The sequence below is a fragment of the Vicia villosa genome, linkage group LG6, assembly GCF_029867415.1.
Source record: "Vicia villosa cultivar HV-30 ecotype Madison, WI linkage group LG6, Vvil1.0, whole genome shotgun sequence".
Lineage (NCBI taxonomy): Eukaryota > Viridiplantae > Streptophyta > Magnoliopsida > Fabales > Fabaceae > Vicia > Vicia villosa.
Window position 1 is genome coordinate 118,984,068 of NC_081185.1, and position 19,755 is coordinate 119,003,822.

Consider the following 19,755-nt stretch of genomic DNA (forward strand, 5'->3'; position numbering starts at 1 on the left):
TGGATGAAAAAAAATTTACATGAACTAAAATCAATTTTACAGGATAAATCGATTCAAAATAAATTTTAGAGTTGCAAAATCAAAGACAAGTTCAATCATATTAATTAGATAAAAAAAATGATAAATGTGTGGACCTACCAACAAAGTTTAGCATAATCATTTTTTTTCAAATAAAAATAACCATAAATTCACACATTATATAATGGTACCACCCCCTTCATTAAAATACCATAAATCATCAACCAACTTTGATTATAATGCTACCCTCTACCTTCATTATGATTCTGTTCATAATTCTCTTTATCCTTTCCACACTTTCATGGCCACAAGCTATAGCTGAAGCCACTGAAACTGAATCACAGGCTTTGTTAAAATGGAAACATAGCTTTGATAACCATAGCCAAACTCTCTTATCAACTTGGATAAATACCATTAATCCATGCACATGGAGAGGAATCCACTGTAACAAATTCAATTCCATCTCAACCATAAACCTTGAAAATTTTGGACTAAATGGTACACTTCACACTCTCAGTTTTTCTTCACTACCAAACCTCATAAACCTAACTATATACAATAACCAATTTTATGGAACCATTCCTCCACAAATTGGTAACATGTCAAAAATAAACAGATTGAATTTTTCTCAAAACCCTATTGATGGTTCCATTCCTCAAGAAATTTTCACTTTGAAAAGTTTACAAAACATTGATTTTTCAGATTGTAAACTAAGTGGATCAATTTCTAGTTCTATAGGAAATTTATCCAATTTATTGTATCTAGATTTATCTGGCAATGATTTTTCTGGTCGATCTATTCCTCCTGAGATTGGAAAATTGAACAAATTATGGTTTCTAGAAATTTCAAATAGTGGCCTAATTGGTTCAATTCCACAAGAAATTGGGCTTTTGACAAACCTTACTATTATTGATTTCTCATGTAATTCTCTATCTGGTGTTATCCCTGAAATCATAGGTAACCTGAGTAAATTGATTCAACTTAGACTTTCTAATAACACCAAGTTGTCTGGTCCAATTCCACAATCCTTGTGGAACTTGTCTAGCTTGAATCTGATTTTCTTTGATAATATGAATCTTTCTGGTTCAATCTCTGATTCTATACAAAACTTGGTTAATTTGAATACACTTGCACTTGATAGCAATCGCCTTTCTGGATCCATTCCTTCCACAATTGGGAACTTGAAAAATCTTATTTTTTTGTGGTTGTTGAATAATCGTCTTTCTGGATCAATTCCTGCCTCGATAGGTAATTTGACCAATTTGGAAGTTCTTAGTCTCCAAGTAAACAATCTCTCCGGAACAATTCCAGATTCAATGGCAAATTTGAAGAAGCTCAGTGTTTTTGAAGTAGCTATCAATAAACTTCACGGTAGAATTCCAAATGGACTTTTCAACAATACCAATTGGGTTACCTTTGTTGTGTCTGAGAATGATTTTGTTGGCCATTTGCCGTCTCAAATATGCTCTGGTGGAAGATTACAGTTCTTAAATGCTTATCAGAATCATTTCACCGGTTCGGTGCCAACAAGTTTGAAAAATTGTTCTAGCCTTAAAAGAATCAGGCTCGAGGAGAATCAAATCGAAGGAGATATGTCACAAGATTTTGGTGTATATCCGAATTTGCAGTATCTTGATTTGAGTGACAATAAATTTCATGGACACATTTCAACAAACTGGAATAAGAGTCTTGATCTTGATACTTTCCAGGTATCTAACAATAATATTTCTGGTGTTATACCATTAGAACTTATTGGTTTAACCAAGCTGGGTATGCTTCATCTTTCTTCAAATCAATTGACTGGGAAACTTCCAAGGGAATTAGGAGAGATGACAACATTAGTTGAACTCAAGATTAGTAACAATCATTTCACCGGTAACATTCCAACAGAAATTGGAATGCTGCAAACACTTGATACGTTGGATCTCGGTGGAAACGAGTTGAGTGGCACGATACCGGAAGAAATAGCGAGGCTACCGAGGTTACGGCTGTTGAACTTAAGCGGGAATAAAATTGAAGGAAGTATTCCATATAAGTTTGGTACAGCTCTTGAGTCACTTGATCTCAGTGGCAATTTTTTGAATGGAAAAATACCAATAGCTCTTGGAGGTTTGGTGCAGTTGTCAATGTTGAATCTCTCACATAATATGCTTTCAGGAACCATTCCTCAAAGTTTTGGAAGGAGTTTGGATTTCGTTAACGTATCAGACAACCAGTTAGAAGGTCCACTTCCGAAAATTCCAGCTTTTCTGAATGCTCCATTTGAATCATTCAAACATAACAAAGGCTTATGTGGAAATATCACAGGGTTGACTCCTTGTGCAACACGTCATAGTCGGAAGAGCAAAAATGTATTTTCTGTATTCATTGCTTTAGGAGCTCTAATACTAGTGTTGTGTGGTATTGGAATTTTAATCTACATTTTGTGTCTAAGAAAACCATCAAAGAAAGAAAGCCAAACTCCAGAAGAAACAAAAAGAGGAGTACTATTTTCAATTTGGAGTCATGATGGAAAAATGGCGTTTGAAAATATCATTGAAGCTACTGATAATTTCAATGACAAACATCTCATTGGAGTTGGGAGTCAAGGAAATGTTTACAAGGCAGAGTTGTCTTCAGGTTTGATTGTTGCTGTGAAGAAGCTTCATTCAGTAACAGATGAAACAAAGTCATATTTCAGTTCAAAGTCTTTTACGAGTGAGATTGAAACCTTGACAGGAATCAAACACAGGAACATCATAAAGCTTCACGGTTTTTGCTCCCATTCTAAGTTCTCATTCTTGGTTTACAAGTTCATGGAAGGTGGAAGCTTAGATCAAATTCTAAGCAATGATACACAGGCCGCAGCATTTGATTGGGAAAAGAGGGTGAATGTTGTTAAAGGTGTAGCCAATGCTTTGTCCTACCTGCATCAAGATTGCTCGCCTCCAATTATTCATCGCGACATATCGAGCAAAAATGTTCTTCTTGATCTCGACTATGAAGCTCATGTCTCCGACTTCGGGACAGCCAAGTTTCTAAAGCCTGATTCAAGCAGCTGGACCACATTTGCAGGAATGCAGCTCCAGGTTAGAACATTTTTCCTCTTGTTTTGATTTTATATTATCATATCATTTTTCATATAATATTGAAACTCATAAGTATTATTGTTTGTTTTCAGAATTGGCACAAACAATGGAAGTGAATGAGAAATGTGATGTATATAGCTTTGGAGTACTTGCATTGGAAATCATAATGGGAAAACATCCAGGAGATCTCATTTCATTATTTTTGTCACCATCTACAAGATCGACGGCTGATAATATGTTGTTGATAGATGTTTTAGATCAAAGACCTCAACAAGTTATAAAACCAATTGATGAAGAGGTGATCTTGATTGCAAGGTTGGCATTGGCTTGCTTGAGTCAAGAACCACGTTCTAGACCAACCATGGATCAAGTATCCAAGATGCTTGCAATAGGAAAAACACCTTTGGAGGACAAACTTCATATGATTAGACTAGGACAACTAGAATAAATCTTTGAAATAATTTGCATATTTTTATATATTTTGTTGTATGTTATTGACATGAGTTGAATAAATAGTCATATCATTTTCTCATCAGTTTAGTATATAAAGTATCCAAACCAACAAAATTATTTGTAAATTATTCCTTCATATTACCAGGTCTCTCTCTTTCTCACAACAATATAAAATTTGTAATTACCAAGAGTTATAAATTTTGTTTTTTCTAGAATTTGAACGCGTGAGCTCTAAGAGAGAATAAATATTGTATTTGTGTATTTGAAAAGTAAAAATAAAATTTTGGAGATGACATGGAGAATTATGGAATGATGTACAAATAGAATAAAAATTTTACCCTATGGCGATACAATCTACATAAAGTGTATTTTTAACTTTCATAAATACACATAAAATAATTTTAACTTTAATTATTGTTAACCAAAGTAATCTAACTTTCATAAAAGTGTATATTTGCTCAGACTAACTTTCATAAATAGGTTTTTTTTTCAGTCAACTCAGAAATTAATAATTTTTCTTTTTGGAGATAAATGAAAAATTAATCCACTCTGCTTTATCTTTAATTAAAAGCAACCACTCTTGAGCAAGAGTGCATGAACACAGTAATACACCACTAAGGATGAGAAAAGTAAACTAGTACACATGACATGACATAATAATATGATAGATACAATAATTACCAGTAAAGCTTGATAAGATAAAGGATATACAAGTTTCGTTGGAGAAAATAAGAAAAAGAAATTGGATGTTTTAGTGGAGTTGTCCAAGTTTGATCTGGGGGAACTGTTCCACTAAGGTGGTTGTTGTTCTTGTTAGATTTTGTGTTGGGGATTTGCTGCAAAACATGGACAGGAAGAAGATGAAAATGGTACGAGGAAAGTTGCACAAAATAAATTTTAAAGTGTGCGTTTACACTAGCTTTAGATTCGATTCGCTACCACCAATTTAGGTAATTGAATGCAAGTAGGTTAACCGACGAATCCCCTTTACGATACTTTGGAAATCTTAACATGAATCACACATTCACATTAAGCATTTCGATCAACGATATTTTACAGAATAAAGTTCTCTCATTTATTCTCGTGCATTAGAAAAATAAAAAAATAATTTTGATATAATTTTTGACACTAGAAACATGTTATTTTTGTATTTTTTTATGCCTACAAATTTTTGGCACTATAAAGTAGGTTAACCGCAGTAGAGGTCTAACAAGTGATTTTGGGAAAACCAGCTACTGTTAAGAGGATCATGCAGAGAATCTTCCAACAAGCTAACATGACTCTTGAATCAAGGATATGGTCTAATTGCAGATTCTTTTGTGTGGGTGTTATATTGTACGTGGTGATGATTAATTTTGAGGTTACAATGTGCTGATAAAACAAGATAAAAAAGTAGCATGATCAGTGAGTTACTTGAAGGTCTTATACAAAAGCATTAATTACAAAATTTTCCACTTAGCTTTTCTAATCATACTTTTTCCAAAGTTTGCATTATTTTGGCCTCCACTTTAAAGCCACTTTTCTTGATTCATATAATTTGCTTTTGTAAAACTCTATATGATTTAGGTTAATCTAAATTTTGAGATGATATCACATTATATACAAGATTTGTTGAGTCATCTCATTTTAGGTCATTGTTAAATTCAACGTGGCCTGAAATAGTGCTATAACATCTAGGCCTATAATTTATTTTTTTTGGTACAACTTCTCTACCCATCACAAAAAATTTGGTAGTGTACATTCCACCAATCACATTGCATCATTTAATTTTATCTTATTTAATTAATTATTAAATAATATACTTTTAAGTTGTTTCCAAAGCATTTTACATTAAAGGTAACTCTATCAAACTTTTTGTATTAGGTAGATAAAAATTCACCTTACTTTTTATTAAATCCAACGGATTAATAGTTGTGGTATAATATGCCTAACAACCATTAAGTAGATTGTTGAAATTAAAAGGCAGTTATCATGGAACATGCAAAAATAACTCTATTATAATATATTAAAATATTATTGCGGATCTTTGTTTTGTTTTTTATTTCTTTCCATAATCAATTGATATAAGTAATTGCACTAGGGGTGCCACCCTTACAACAAAGAAACTACAAGGATTTGAAACAATCCAATGGAGTTTTATACCACTCGTAAAAACTAGAGAAATACAAAGGATTACTACTAGCTAACCAACTCCAAGATAAGTACATAATATTGGAATACACCACATCAAAACTATACGACACCTTATCGAAGATCATAGCGTTTCTCATGTACCATAAGCTCTAAGTAATAGCTATCCAAATGGTGTTGATCTTCAATCTTGAGTTTACACTCTTCACCTTCTCTTGAATGTTGCCAAAAACCAAGAAATCATCTATAGATAAAGGAAGATTGTCCCCCATCCACAAAAAAATCCAATACCACATCAACATTGAAACATTACAAGCAAAGAATAAATGATTCAAATTCTGAGGTTGAATCCTACAAAACTCACAACAATCGTTTGTAGCATTGATGGCTACTCCTCTTCTAAACAACAAGTCTTTAGAGGGTAATCTAGAAATCAATAATCTCCATGTGAATATCTTGAATTTTAAAGGAACCGACAATTGCCTCATAGCTTTCAACGGTTCCACCATGTTAACACTATGCCAAACAAGCACATAGACAGCGCTTTTATTGGCCTTTAGCAGCGCTTTAAAGCGCTCCCTAAGCCAGCGCTGGTATAGGTAAAGACAGCGCTTTGGATTAATGTAAAAGCGCTGCTATAAGTCCTCTTTAGGCAGCACTTTTTCTATAAAAGCGCTTTCATATGCCCCCTTTACACATCGCTTTCTCTTTAGCAGCGCTTTGGAAATTACCTCTTTAGCAGCGCTTTCACTTTAGACAGCGCTTTTGGTCGTGTTTTAGGCATAACTTTAGACAGCGCTTTCCCAACTTATTTTACCATTAGAAAGCGCTGCATAAAAATTAAATTTTCACCAGATTTTTTAAATTTTCGAAAAAAATACATAAATTAAATATTCATTAAAATTAAAACTAGAAACTACATAATATATTTATATAATATTTTTGTTGCCAGTGACTAGGGGTGGCAAAACGGGTCGTGTCCCGCCGGCACGGCCCGCGCACCCGCTGAAAATGGCGGGTTGGGTTGGGATTTTAGGCCCGCCGCTCGCCAAAGCCCGCCCCGCCAAAACCCGCCGCCCGCCAAAGCCCGCCCCTCCTCCAAAATTCACTCTTTTTTAGTTAATTCTAGTAACTGCAATTCTTAATGGTTTATTTTATACATTTATTTATAAATATATGTAACATTTTTTTAAGTAAATTTGTTAAAAAGTTGCTTTTATAAAAAATTGTTTTAAAAACTAAGTGAAAAGTTTAATTAAAAAGTAAAAAAAGCCTAATAATCTATTAAAAAAATATAAATAAAAATAGACGGGTAAGCCCGCCGCCCGCCAACCCGCCATCTTGGCCGGGCGGGCATGATTTTTATGCCCATTTTACTTGGCGGGCGGGGCGGATGGCCCGTTTTGCCACCCCTACCAGTGACTACTTAAAGACGCAAATTCGTAATAAGAGTAGACAGTAGGAATGAACGATCACAAAACTTGAAATTACATCTGCGTAATCACTAAAGTGCATTGACTAGAACATGCAACAATGGTTTCACTTTCACTTATAAAAATCACTACAACACGCTGGGGCTTTAAAAGCGCTTATTTTGGGCTTTTAAAGCGCTTAAAAGCGTTGTAAAAGCTGGTGCTGGCGTAGGTAACAAAAACGCTTCTGAAAGCGCTCTGGTAGACCCCCCCTATAAGAGCGCTTTTCTGGAAAAAGCACTCTGGTAGGCCCCCCTATAAGAGCCCTTTCCTGGAAAAAGCGCTCTGGTAGACCCCCCTTTAAGAGCGCTTTTTCCAGCAAAGCGCTCTGATAGCCCCCCTATGAGAGCGCTTTTTATGGAAAAAACGCTCTGATAGCCCCCCCTATAAGAGCGCTTTTCCAAAAGCGCTTTCGTATGTTGCGTTTTTTTTATGCTTTTTTATTAATCTTTGGCAGCGCTTTTACTAAGAAGCGCTTTAGTAGGTGGACCTTTAAGAGCGCTTTTTAAAAGCGCTGTCGTTGCTAAATGAGGTATTTTAATGTGCAGCCTGTAATTTAATCCTCCCAGTCGACCTGTAATATTTTCGACCTGTAATATGTTTTCAACCTGTAATATTTTCGACCTGTAATTTATTTTCGACGATATTATTTCAGCCATCAGTAAGACAATATATATACTAATATAATACCATTATAATATCCAAAATTATATATATACATCATTACAACATCAATAATATTATAGTTCAAATCGACACAAATCCTACATGAAAAATTGCTTAATATAAAATTGACACAAATCCTCTTTTATTTCTTCCAACTTAAGTCTCGGGTACCCAGCAGCACGGAATTCGTCAAGGTACTACAAAACAAAAACATAATATGAATGATATATTTAGTTAAATGTAATAAATTATAGGCTTAAATACACTTTTCGTCCCTGTAAGTTAGCGTGTTTTTAATTTTCGTCCCTGTAAGTTATTTTTTTGTGTTTTAGTCCCTATATCTTACTTTTTGCTCGAGGTATAGTCCCTAAAGTCAAAATCCGCAGGAAAATCTGCAGGTTACCTGCGGATTTTCTTGTGAAATTTCCTACGGATTTTGATTTTAGGGACTAAAACGAACGCGAAACTGAAATATAAGGACTAAAACCCAAAAAAATAAGTTACAGGGACGAAAATCAAAAACACGCTAACTTACAGGGACGAAAAGTGTATTTAAGCCTAAATTATATGAAATTATCTTAAGTTATAAATTCATACCGTGAGCGGAATCTCTAATTGATTCGCCTGAAGGATTTCTTTCATAAACCTCAAAACAAAGTATCCGCAATCGTAACTGTTTCGCTGTTGCGGACACTACATAGAAAAACAAATAAGATTCTATAGTTGTCTTGTTTTATCAAGTAGCATAAATATTATAAGCAAAATTGTGAAAAATAATGTACCTGCACTTGGATCCAAGTAATGTTGTTAGATTTAGTCCGGGATACCTGTGCGTCCCGGTGACTTCGGAACACTTGTATTGATCTAATTAACAAATATATAAAAGCATATGTTTAGATCAATCCCACAAATAAGTAAATATATAAATATACACGAAAATATATTTAGAACAATCCCACTTACAAATCAACGATGTCCTTCATAGCCGGATAATTGGTTCATTCACCATTTACCGAATTCAGATAATACACGACTTCCCTTATAGGGTTGATAGCAAGCAGCAACCAGTGTGCTCTATAAATTAAAACAATAGGTTATATGAAAATTTTGCTATACACAAAAGAAACAGAGATTAGATGAACAAAGAATGAGAAACTAACCCTACTGGTCGGGTATTATACGCCCAAAGATGCAGACTTTTTGTATTGCCGGTGGACATGAATCTATCGACTAAGCGCTGTCTAACTGATTCCGGTTCCGAAGCAATTGCCATTCCGCTGCAATGGGCGGAAGACACGAAACGGAATCTGTTAGACAATGGATTCCCGCGCAACACTCTGTCATACAACAACCTTAAATAAAAACATAATAAACATTACATTATTTTCATTGAAATGTGTAAATAAATTATATTGTGGGACTAATTAAATAATATATCGGATGAGTGAATATTACCGGATGTATGAGTGCATATTACTGACGCCTAGTTGATCATGCCTAAAAATCTCTTCCAAGTCATCAATTGTAATAAGTGACTTGAATTCAATACCGAAGACACTTTCATCCATATCGATTTCACGTAAAGCACCATCCTTCAAATCGGACATATCAACCATTGTTGCGAGCGTCGACCGGTATCGAGGCACAAAAGCACCGCCTTTTTTTGTCGCTGGCTTCGGAGGACCAGTGGGTGGTACGCTACGAACTTGCTGCGTCACTTGTTGTGACTCCCGAGCGGATGCCTAAAAATCATATAAGTTAGGTAAAATATAAAATCATGCAGATTTAGATTCAGATTATATATTAACACTTTAAATGTACCTCTTTTAGTGATGCAACAGACTCCTCCTCCTGTAAAATCCCTTTACCCTTAATTGCGGGTTTTATAGGAGCAGTCTAAAATTAAAATGTAAAAAATAATTAATAAACGGTTTAGAATTGACATTCGAAAACTAAATGATTCATAATCGTTTTCAATATACCTCATCACTAATGGTAATGAGCTCCGAGGGCCATGCAATAAATGATCCTATTGCATCTCGCAGCAATGTCGTCTCTGAGACCATGTCAGGTACCGGTAGCATCGCATCATGATCTACTACAACATCCACCGATACTTTCAGGTGTCCATCCGGGAGCGGTCTATGGTGAAGTAAATCTCCCACAGTGTTGTGCACTTTTCCCTTGCCAACTAGGCGATAATACGGTGCGGATAAGTATAGTTGGCAAGAAGAAATGCCCTAAACCAATAGTAAATATAAAGTCATTATCGTTGATAAAATAGAACAATTTGTAAGGAAAAAAATTATAATTACCTCGGGAAATTTCCTTTGACAGTTGATACTAGCCTTATCACTAGTTTCTTTCACCGATGAAGTGTTGCACTTTTCTCTCATATACATCTCTTTATCTCTTTGCAATTCAGAGACTTGTGCTTGCAATTCCTGCAACTTTTGCAACACTTCTTCATTGGTAGGATTTCTTCTCCTAGGACTCTTGTAAAAAGAGGTTGGAGTCACACCATGACCCTTACCCCTCACCCGACCGGGATACTCAGGAGCATATAGTGCTCTACTAAGTACGCTCCCCTCACCGGTGGATGCCGATTGCGACAAGGTCTCCTGTAATTCATTTACATTAAAAAATCATTTATATATTAAAAAACATTTGATTTAATTAAAGACACAGTATTATACTTACACATTCAGTAAAAACTCTCTGAACTTCAGGATCGACAGCTTGATTCTTGCCCACACGAACTTCCCTCCACAACACATGTACAAGAAGTGAGGTTTCCTCACTTTTAGTCTCCTCTAACTATGCATTGACACAAATGATAAAATCGTCAAATAAAACACATTTAGACAATTAATTAAAACACATTTCTATTTACTTACAATTTTATCCTCCAAGCGTGCATATCCCAAACGCCCTTTTTTGTATGGATATGCGGGTTTTGATGCTCTCGCGCTATTTGTGACACTCCTTTTCCGAAAATCTTCATCTCTTTGCTTTACAAACTTAACCCAATCTTCTTCATCAATGAAGATCTCATACTTTTTTGGCCGTCCCGGCGCCTCTTCAAGAAAGTTTCCATCTTTATCCTTAAGATAGTTATTTGTCAAAAAAGCTTTCCACCCTCTATATCTTTTTCCGGCCAAACTAAGTATGTAGCGTCTACGCTCATCTGGTATGTCAAAAGTCCTCTGCAAAAAAACATACGCATAGTGTGTTAGTATAAGTAATGTAAACAATTTATCGTCAAGATAATAACAACAACCATATATGGTATATACCTGAAGCTCTTCCCAAATCGCTTTTTTTTCCGCATCCAAGTCTTCGCTTTTTAGATTCCATTTAGCTACGGAGACTGGAATATGCATACGAACAAGTGTACCAATGTAGCTTGTCAACTTTGCAGAATTAGGACCAATTGGCTGTAATTCAGAATTCCATTCCAAAGGGTATACTAATCCTTGGTCTCTATGTCGAATGATTCCCTTCATAATGGTGATGCCTCGTGCAACTTCTTTTGCTTCAGTATCAGGTGGAGCATTTGTATCCGGAGCATCTCTTTCTTGATTATCTCTTTCTTGTGAGTTTTCAGGTGGAGCATCTCTATCCGGAGCCATTTAACCTGTATCAAACAAACTAAAGCACATTAGTACACTATTAATAAGCTAACAATTTATACAAGTCAAATGGAAGTCAAACCATGCATGTCAAGTGTATCGGAAACGAAATCGGTACAAATCAAAATAAGCGTCAAAAAAGAAAGTTGTCGGAATTGAACGAAATTTACATGGCTATGGTAAAACGTCCCCACGGACTCAAAAATAAAGTCGGTTATCCGAAATTCAGACCCTAAGCCCGACTTTTGATTACGGGCAGAAGCAAAACCGATAAAAAAACAGTCCCGAAATGTAAAGATAAGTGCATGAGCAGCTCCGGAATCGTCAAAATAGTATAGTTACATGTAAAGAAGTCGACAAACGGATACATGGTTCAAAAGTTATGTACAAAACGAGAATATGCACCAAAATTGAATAAGTACTATACTATTGATTAAAACAATCGGTACAAATTGAATAAAACAAATTAGTCGGAATATGTATACTATTACCTTTATCACTAACGTCTCTTTCTTTTCTTGGTAGGATTGTGTTCTACGCGTCTCTTAACAACGCGGACGGTTGGATTGATCCAAATACCCTCATTATGATCATTTCTAGTACAAGATTCATTCTCATTTTGATCGTTTCTTGTACAAGATTCAATGCCAACACCAATATCACCTTGATCTTCAATGTTTTCATCAACTATTTTGTTAGATAAAAGCACTATAAACCATTTCGTACTTGTCGGATCATTGACATAGAACACTTGTTTAGCTTGAGAGGCTAGAATGAAAGGCTCATCTTTGTACCCTACCCTATTGAGATCCACTTGCAAAAATCCTGACTTATCCATTCGTATGCCACTATTATTTTCAACCCACTTGCAACCAAATACAGGAATCTGAAACTTCGCGTAATCAAACACCAAAATGCGCTCGATAACCCCAAAATATGACAAATTTGCAAATTTCGGATTTAAGTCATTCGCACTTGATATGTGCATTGCTTCAGCTACCAAGGTAACACCACTATTTTGCATAGTACTTTTATCATCCTGTTCTTTGGTATAAAATGTGTATCCATTAATAGCGTATGCGCTATAAGAAAGCACAATTACAGTTGGACCGTAGGCTAAACATCTCAACCTTTCTGTTACTGAAGCAGGATCTGAACGATACTTTGAATAAATATGATCCCTAAACCACGGTATGAAAATTCGATTGTGCTCTCGTACTATCCAGTTCTCATTTCTATTTGGATTTAAATCTCGGAGAACAACCTTGTGCATTTCAACATACGGCTCAACCTCAATCTCATTGTGCAGAACATACAAGTGCGCTTGATCCCGTTCGACCATTGATACTGTCACAACTTTATTTCCAATTAGCCTTTTTCCTTCTTTTTTTTCGACAATATGAGATTTGGGGAGTCCAATTGATTGAACATTTGACAGATATTCAGTACAAAACTCAACCGCTTCTTCAACAACGTATCGTTCGGCAATACAACCCTCCGGTCGACTTCTGTTTTTCACGTACCCTTTTAATATTTTCATATAACGTTCAACAGGGTACATCCATCTCATATAAGCTGGTCCGCACAATTGTGTCTCTTTCACAAGATGAACGACTAGATGAACCATTATGTCAAAAAACGAGGGAGGAAAATACATTTCAAGATCACATAAAGTAACAACTATCTCTTTTTGTAATGTTGGTAAGATCGCGGGATCGACCACCTTACTGCAAATTGACCTGAAGAAGAAACACAGCTTAGTTATTGTGCTTCTTACTTTTTCTGGCAGAATAGAACGTATACCTATTGGTAAAAAATGTTCCATTATAACATGACAATCATGCGTCTTCAAACTCTTTAACTTGAGGTCTTTCATGGACACAAGTCTTCTAATATCTGAAGAGTAGCCTTCTGGAACTTTAACTTCACTGAGGAACTTACACAATGTTTTCTTCTCCTTTCTAGATAGAGTGTAAACAGCAGGTGGCAGATATGTTCGTCTTCCTTTCGTCACGGGTCCCAATTCAGTTCTCATTCCCATGTTTACCATGTCCTTCCTTATGTTAAGGCCATCCTTAGACTTTCCTTGTATATTGAGTAACGTACCTATGACGCTGTCAAATACATTTTTTTCAATATGCATAACATCCAGGAAATGTCTTACGTACAACGACTTCCAATATGGAAGTTCAAAAAAAATTGACTTCTTCTTCCACCCACCCTTGACAAGTGATTGTGCAAAAGGCTTGCCAAACTGAGTGCTCACATCTTTCACCTTTTCAAAAATTTGATCACCTGACAAAAAAGGCGGGGCTGTACCATGTTCGGCATTTCCGTTGAATGCTTTTCTCCACCCACGGTAGTGATGATTAGAATTTAAGAATCTACGATGGCCGAGAAAGACATTCTTCTGACAAAGCTCCAATCGTGTCGTATCGGTTTCATCTTCACAAACGGGACACGCCTTTTGACCTTTATTGCTGTACCCGGATAGATTTCCGTATGCTGGAAAATCATTAATTGTTCTAAACAACATCGCCCTCAAGTTGAAACTTTCCTTCCTATACCCATCGTAAACCTCCACACCGTTCTCCCACAAAAACTTTAAATCTTCGATTAAGGGTGCCAAGTATACGTCTATGTCATTCCCTGGTTGTTTAGGCCCAGAAATTAGCATAGATAACATCATGTACTTACGCTTCATACATAGCCACGGAGGTAGGTTATAGATCATAAGAATCACAGGCCATGTGCTATGCGAGATACTTTGAATACCATGCGGGTTCATTCCATCAGTAGACAATGACAACCGAAGGTTTCTTGCTTCTTTTCCAAATTCAGGATAATCAGTATCAACTTTCATCCATTGTGGTGAGTCTGCCGGATGTCGCAACTTTCCATCAATAATTCTTTCATCTGCATGCCAAGTCAAGTGTCTTGAATCGGTCTCACTACGATACATGCGTCTAAATCTTGGAATTATAGGAAAATAACATAAGACTTTAGCAGGAGACAACTTTTTCTTATATCGAGGGGCACCACATTTAGGACACTCATTCAACGCTGCATACTCGTTTTGAAACAAAACGCAATCGTTTGGACATGCATGTATCTTATCATAGCTCATGCCAATAGAGGACAACATCTTTTTGGCTTCATACGTTCAATTGGGAAGAACATTATCCTCTGGTAGCATATCTTTCATAAGGGCTAATAACTCTGTGAAACTTTTATCCGACCATCCATTGTCCGCCTTTAAGTTGTACAATTTTAACACCGCAGACAATCTTGTGAATTTTGAACAACCATCATACAACGGTTTCTCTGCATCACTTACCAACCTCTCAAACATTTTGGGACAATCCGCAAGATCTTCTTCAAGCGCTTCTGCAATCTCTTCGACTCGATCGCAATTGTATGTGTCTGTGCAATCGTCGTTTGAAGCATACTTCCTATTACAACTCGACTCAGCATTCCCGTTACTTTTCTCACCATGCATTGTCCAACATGTATAACTTCTATCAATTCCAAACCGTAGTAAATGGGATGCCAACTTATTCCCGTCAAACTTACCCCCATAACAGCAACCTAAGCAAGGACACGGCATTCGAAGCGGGTCTTTGGAGTGCGCAACCGCAAACTCAACGAATTCCCATACCCCTTTCTCGTACTCTTTCGATAATCGGTTTGAATTCATCCATGTCTTATCCATGTCTTAATTAAGCTAAACAAATGCTTCTTGGTTTCTCTATCAGGTACTAAGGAATTCTGTCAAGATAATAAATAGCTATCATCATAATAGAATACCTAATCAGAATACCTAATCAGAATACCCGATTTCTTAAAGAAGACATTACCTTATTTCAAGGTAATATAAGTCCACAAACCAAAAAATTGGTTGAGAGACACTAAATTGATATTAAATAGAACCATAAACAATAAACTATAAGCAGAAAATAACAAACTATAAGCAAGAAGAAAGGGATAGTAACCTGAGTTAGACTTGATGTGGGAGATGGTAGGTTTGAATCGGCGTTGTACAAGTAGAAACCAGAGACTTCAAAGTAACTGTAAAATTAAACACACACACACGATGCAGTTAAATACAAATATCATAAAAGTGAAGGAAGTATATGCAAACTGTAGCACAAACTACAATGATTTTAGAAGTAGAAACCAGATTCCATAAAACACAGTTTCAGAATAGTGCAGACACATACATTCATATCTCATTCAGAGAATATTGAATAAAAGAAAATCATAAGCTTCCATGATATTTATATACAAGTTATTTCCTTCTAGACAAAACAGAAGCATACCAACAATTTTGTTAAATGAAAACTCAACCATTAAGTTGGTGAAACCAATAAATAAGTCATACTGCATATATAAAGGAAGATATGCACAATTCACATGAAAGTAAACTCAACCATGGACGTAACCATTAAAAGAAAGTAGTAAGAGAGGATATTGAAAATGAAATCACTAGTAAAAATTTGAAAGAGAATAATGTAAAATTTGAAAGAGAATAATGTGAATGTTTCCCATCTCATTTCATTTCAGAAATAAATATAGATATTTCCTTCTTATCTCTTAAAGTCAATTTAATATATGAGCATGTTTTAATATAGTTCAATCCATTTCAAAACTTGTAGAATTCCATAAACCAAGTTGCAATAAAGTAGAGACATCAATATGAACTCATACATTAATTCCAAGACCAAACTAAGACACCTTTTTCAATTTACAAAATAGCAAGAGGAAGAGTTGAAATGTTTGTATTACATTCAAACATGCTTATAGTGCACAACGATCATGGTTTAGAATAAAGATAGCATTTTCATTCTCAAAAAGATAAAGTAAAACCAATGGTGTTAACTGAATATGCATGTTAATAGGATTAACACTTACCGAAAACAAAGAAAAGAAGATGTTAGCACCACAACTGACACAGCAACACAGCAACACGACTTCGTGAGAGAAACAGCAACACAGCAACACAACAAATTAATTCTGTAAAAATAGATTATTAAACAAAATCAAGATTTTCTCTTAATCTAGGGTGATCAATTGATTCTGTAAAATGTATTGATTCTGTAAAATGTATTTTTCGTAATGACGAATCATATAAGCATAAGAATATAAACCCAGGTTACCTTCAGTTATATGAACAAAAACAAGTTACAGTAGAAGCGATTTCAGAATGCCGAAGAAGAAACATACCTCGATTGCCGAAGAAGAAGATATACACCCAGATGCGATTTCAGAAGCTATTTTTCGTGCGATTCAAAAGCGATTTCGTGAGGGAAGAAACGATTTCGTGATTTCTGTAGGGTTTAGAAGCGATTTTGTGAGAAGATAGGGTTTATCATTTGAGAAGAATAAGCGATTTTCGTGAGAGAAGAAAGAAATTAACGATACTGATTGTTATTATTTTTTTTAATTTCAATTTTGAAAGGCTACTAAAGCGCTTCTGAAAAGCGCTCTCATAGCCTGGTCTATACCAGCGCTTTTGACTAAAAAGCGCTCTCATTAAACCCCCCTATAGCAGCGCTTTGAAAAGCGCTTTAATAGACAACCCTACCAGAGCGCTTTTGAAAAGCGCTCTCATACCCCCCCTTACCAGAGCGCTTTTTAAAAGCGCTCTCATACACCCCCCCCTACCAGAGCGCTTTTTAAAAGCGCTCTCATACCCCCCTACCAGAGCGCTTTTTTTCATCATTTTCCCTTTGTTTATTAATTTGTTTTTAGCGAACCCTACGAGAGCGCTTTTGTCTAAAAGCACTTTAGTAGCTGCGCTGCTACAGCTTAATTTTGGCGTAGTGAATGCTATCAAACATTCTAAATCTTGTCATTGGTCCAAAGCTTCAGAGCTATGCAATTCTTGGCTTCTTGGTACTGCAGCTGGGGCACTTGTATTACCTGATGCGTTCAGCCTCAGCGGGAGTAATTTTAACACATTTATCATGGAACCATCTCTCGCACATATCTCAACAGATCTAGAATTCATCAGTGCCATAATTATCACCACAAGCACCACAGGTTGCACCTTGTTCATCATCTTCATCGTCATCATCATCTTTTTCTCCAATGTCCTCCTTTTCTTTGGGTGGTGCAGACATCTTCACACCCTTGGTCTGAGATTCAGACTGACAGAGCTGTTAAAAGAATGCATCCAAACAGAAAAACACAAGTGAATTTCCATGCATAACAATAAGAATATGAAATGGAAAACTGCATAGTTTTCCACTTGATTTGAATTTTCTATTGCTACCATTGTTGTGAGTAGGCATTTGGTCCTTTGATTGCTTAGCAGTTTCTGAATCCTCCAATTGAGACATCTCATCCATGACAGTATTGATGAGATCTATTGAATCTTGAGAACCAACAACATGCAGGAACCTAAGGCAAAATAATATTAGAGCTAGTAAATTTTCCCTCCAAATCAAATGATATACTAACAAAAAAGGATAAGTCACTCATAAAGGATCAACCTTTTTACAATTTGAAAATCATTCAGCACCATGGAGAGAATTTTGAAAATTTTAATGTGATAATCATTTACTTAAATATGATTAAGCAACACAGAGAAATTTTAATGTGATCATCATCTACTTGAATATGATTAAGCAACACACAAAACCAACAAAGAGAATCACAAGTGATATGTCTACTTGTCTACTTCTATCAAGGAGCATGAATTTAAACTACAAAACACAACCATGGACAAGCATTTAGATACACACTAAAACACATAAACAAAATTCAGTTTAAGTGACATGTTTAAGCATGTATCATATTTAATAGCAAAAAAAAAAGACACTTCCAAAATACTACCAATGACCCAATTTGAATAGTAAACAAATATGTTGTATTTATAATTTACACTGTAGAAAAATATTTTAAGATCTTTGTACAAGTATTATGTAAATAGTGTGAATAGGAATTAGTTTGTTCCTAGAATAAGGGTTTGTTCCTAGAATAAGGGAAACAAATCAGAAATGGATTTATTCTCATTAAATGTAATTAGTTAGTGTAATTACCTATATAGCCCTGTAACCTCTATATATACAAGAAAGAATAATGAGAAAGGCATGAAGCCAAGAATTCTTGACATGGTATCAGTAGGTTTTCGATCAAACCTGTGAGTTTTAGGTTAATCTTGGCTTTATTCAGGGATACTCCACTTGGTTGCTCTTGAAATCATCTCGGTTCTCGATAATCTCTTCCAAGTTTGCGATTGTAATCTTTGGTACTTACAATCGTTCTTCGGATCAGTTCGTGGTTGGGCTCACAAGTTGCAATTTCGGTGTTGCTCCTTATTCGCAAATCGTGTTTGATTTGGTCGTGCTCTCGTATCGGTGTCGGCAAGTATTTTATTCACGTTTTTTTCCTTCTTTCTTTTCACGTTGAAAGAAAAAAAAACAAATAAAGGAATTTGAATCAAGAAAGGCAACAATCCTATATTCATCTAGGGCATCTTTTTAGGCTTTATTAATTGGTTTCAAGTGAACAATATATATATTTGCTGCTACTTGCAACGTGCAGTATTTTTTCCAGCATCTTTATTATTTGACAATTGCTACCATGGCTTCAGAAAAAGAAAGAGATAATTTTTGTGTTCGTTTTACCGGCAAAAATTATTCGGCTTGGGAATTTCAGTTCAGAATGTATGTCAAAGGGAAGGGATTATGGAATCACTTCGGCGATATCTCTATGGCACCGTTAGAGACAACCGATTTAGATGCATGGGAAATCAAAGATGCTCAAATTATCACTTGGATTCTTGGTACTATTGATCCTCAGATGATTAATTGATTGTCACTCAATCCGTGACGCGTATGATGATCAACTAATATCACTTCCTCATGTCAGTACACAGTTGCAGGTTGCAGATATTCTTACCAAGGCTGTTCCGCGTCCGCGTCCACGTCATCAGTTTCTTGTTAGCAAATTGATGCTCATTGACCAGCAGCATCAATTTGAGGGGGGATGTGAATAGGAATTAGTTTGTTCCTAGAATAAGGGTTTGTTCCTAGAATAAGGGAAACAAATCAGAAATTGATTTATTCTCATTAAATGTAATTAGTTAGTGTAATTACCTATATAGCCCTGTAACCTCTATATATACAAGAAAGAATAATGAGAAAGGCATGAAGCCAAGAATTCTTGACAAATAGGGCCACAAATTACATAAGCTCGTGGTTGTGATTGCTTCAGAATTCAGACTATGATTGCAGACTCAATGAAAAAGTGATTGTGTTGCACAAGCATGATTAAAAAAAACTCATTTGAAAGAAAGGATACAAAACAATA

General features: G+C 35.6%; 1 long non-coding RNA gene and 1 pseudogene across 1 annotated transcript; one reads left to right on the forward strand and one right to left on the reverse strand.

The window, feature by feature from the left end:
• The first annotated feature begins 238 nt into the window (after positions 1 to 238).
• Positions 239 to 3,618, forward strand: LOC131609758 (MDIS1-interacting receptor like kinase 2-like; annotated as a pseudogene).
• Positions 3,619 to 7,643: 4,025 nt separating this feature from the next.
• On the reverse strand, positions 7,644 to 8,646 carry LOC131612203 (uncharacterized). Its single transcript, XR_009287315.1, has 3 exons — positions 8,590 to 8,646; positions 8,405 to 8,500; positions 7,644 to 8,004 (listed from the first exon to the last, which is right to left on the reverse strand). It is a non-coding gene; the product is annotated as an uncharacterized LOC131612203 (long non-coding RNA).
• Between the last annotated feature and the right edge of the window lie 11,109 nt (positions 8,647 to 19,755).